The following is a 3,027-nucleotide window of genomic DNA, read 5'->3' on the forward strand; positions in this document are numbered from 1 at the left end:
CCTGTGCTCAGTGAGGGCAGGGGCCACTCTGCCCGGCTGTCCTTGGGGCGTCCTGTCCTGAGTAAGTAAACTTGTGTCTCCTCTGCTGGACCTCCAGGTGGGTCCTTGCAATCGGTAACATGGGCAAGCCCTCTCAGATCTAGAGCTCCCCCAGGACAACCTGCCACCCAGAAATCCACTATTGTAAACAATAAAGGAAGCCACACATTTTAGGAGACATCTTTTTTTTTTTTTTTTTAATTTTTTTGCGAGAGGTTTTTGCTATAGGGCGCGTGTGCTCACCAGAAAGATAGAGACAGGGAGACAGAAATGAGAAATCACCCCCAGGGGGGATGGCCACGCCACAATCCCTTCTCCTCCATTCTCCTCTCAGGATCCTGGTCATGCATGTACATGCACCCGGCATGAGTTTAAGTCACCAGGTCTGGGACTCGAACCATGGTCAACTACATGGGAGTTCAGAGACATAGCCATTACGCTAACTGCTGGTTCCATAGGAGACATCTTAATATACATATTTGAAAAAAATCTACTGCCCAGAAACTTAATGAACTCTCACAAATCAAAAGGAATGGGGTCTAGGAGAACTGGCTTATTATAGGTCAGAATAGTTCTGTATCTATTAAAAACACTGAGTATATCATTTAAAATTTTCCACATGAAAGCTACAGTCCCCAATGGCTTCTTTGATTAATTCCCACAAAATTTAAGAAAGAGAAAAAGCCTCAGTTTACAGAAGACTCTTTGAGAGACCAGGAAATAGGAGACGCTGCTTTGTAAGAGCGGGTAACCTCGATGTCAGACAGATGAGGGCATGATGACGACGGAAAACGACAGGCAGTCTCACGTATGATCACATGGTCACGCATGTCAACACCCTGAATGAAATTAATTCAGCAACAAATGAAACTGAAGTGGGCTTTAACACGAGAATGCGCTATTGATGTACTATGCTGAAAATCAGTGCAAATTACCATCTGGAAGAATAAAGAAGAAAACAATGCGACCATCTCAACAGCTGTAGGAAAAGCATTGATAAAATGCAACAAAAAGACTATTAACCATCTAGGAATAGAAGAGAATGGCCTCAGCCTGATAAAGATACCTACACGAGGGACCAGCAGTTAGCGTAATGGCTATGTCACTGGACTCCCATGTAGCTGACCGCGGTTCGAGTCCCGGACCCGGCAGCGTAAACTCACGCCAGGTGTGTGTGCGTGCGTGCCCAAGATCCTGAGAGGAGAATGGAGGAGAAGGGATTGTGGTGTGGCCATCCTCATGGCGTGGTCATGCGCTGAGCATTTGGACACTTTTCAAGATGAAATGAGAGGGCCAGCAGGTGGTGTAGAGGGATTGTGTGGTTCAAGTCTCAGACCCTGCAGCTTGAGAAACAGGCTAGGTGCGTGTGCGTGCATGCCCCAAATCCCAAGAAGAATAGAGAAGGGATTGGTGTGGCCATTCATTTCTCACTTTTGTTCTCTCTCTCCCTCTTTCTCTGTCTCTCTTTGGCAAGTACGTGTGCCTGATAGCAAAAACTAAAATAAAAAAAAAAAAGATTAAGTGAGAAAACTCAAAACTCAATTTTATTTGTGTAAGCTGCCTGACTGGTCAAAGGGAAATGCTAGCAGCAGTGATGTTTATGGAGGGACCCGGTATTCAATTTATACTGTGTGATATTGTAATAGAACGGTGGATCCCCTCAAAACTGAAAAACACCACGAAAGCTTTCACTGTGGGACAGCCTGCAAGACCACAGTTCTCAACACTTGGTGGTGAGGGATGGCGGTGGGTGAGGGAGTGAGGGGGTGCCGGCTCTTTGTCTTTTAGCTCTTAAAAGCTGTCTCTCTTCTTGCACAGGAAATCAGGTATTTTGTCAAGAAAAGCCAAAGGTTCACCCTGTCCCCAGATGGTGGCGGGGCTGATCAGTGAGTCTTCAGACTTCCTACCAGGCTTCTGACACCCCCACGTAGAACACCCCCTTCATATGGGACAGAATTCTGTATTCTTTCTAAGGGGCTCACCATCAAACTAGGGGGAGTGAGAGGAGGAGTGGCCCTGGATTTGGGGAGCCCTTGCCTGGCCCAGCAGGGAGCCACTCACCAAACCCCACCTCCCCTGTAGGAGCTGAGGCACAGAGAAGGCTGGTCCCTGAGCAGGGGCTAGGCAGGATCTGGACAAAGAGCACCCCCACACTGTGGCCTCCTTCATCCTCAGCCCTGCCTCCCCTACTGCCCCCTGCTTAGGCTGGGATCCTGTTTTTCTCCAGATAAAAGGACCCGATCAAATTTCCAAACAAGGTAGAAAAAGACACAGCTTGGGAGAAGGGAAGTGGGGAGGAAATTCTACAGAGAATTTGGAGGGAGGGGTCGGGGAGGGCCCAGTGACCCTCTGCAGGGGGCAGCGTCCCCATGCTGTCCCTCCTCATCCCCACTTTCTACTTTGTTGTCCTCAATAATTTTGTACCTAACCTGTTTGCTTCTTTTTTAAAAAGAATTATTTATTTATCTTTATTTATTTACTTATTTTAATTTGATCAGAGAAGGGAGAGAGAGAGAGAAAAAGCTGCCAGGTCTGGGACTCAAACCATAGTCGGCCATGTGGGAGTCCAGTGCCCTCAACCACCATGCCACCTGCCGGCCCCAGTTTGTTCCTTTCATTGTCTTCAGCTCAACCTAGAGTAATGAACAAGCCAGAAGCAAGCTGGTTTGCCGTCCTCGGTACTCTCAATATTGACATACCTGGTGTTTATCCAAAGTGCGTGCGTGTCATGCTGAACGTGGAGAGTCCCTCCCCCACCTGCACCCTTTTGTTTCTGAGTGAGCCTGCAGAATGAGAGGATTAGGGGTGTCTAGTGGTCCTCTGTGTTATTCTGATATTCTCCTGCTTCCAGAGCACAACATGCAGCGCTTCTGTAATCCCTTCAACTTTCTCTATGATATGTTTGCTCTAGTAATAGTATGGAAGAACAATCCGATCTTGGCTGAATTCATTAATGCTTGAGTCTGTTCCACTCTAAATGCTCTGAAT

The sequence above is a fragment of the Tupaia chinensis genome, unplaced genomic scaffold (genome assembly GCF_000334495.1).
Source record: "Tupaia chinensis unplaced genomic scaffold, TupChi_1.0 Scaffold000007_1, whole genome shotgun sequence".
Classification (NCBI taxonomy): domain Eukaryota; kingdom Metazoa; phylum Chordata; class Mammalia; order Scandentia; family Tupaiidae; genus Tupaia; species Tupaia belangeri.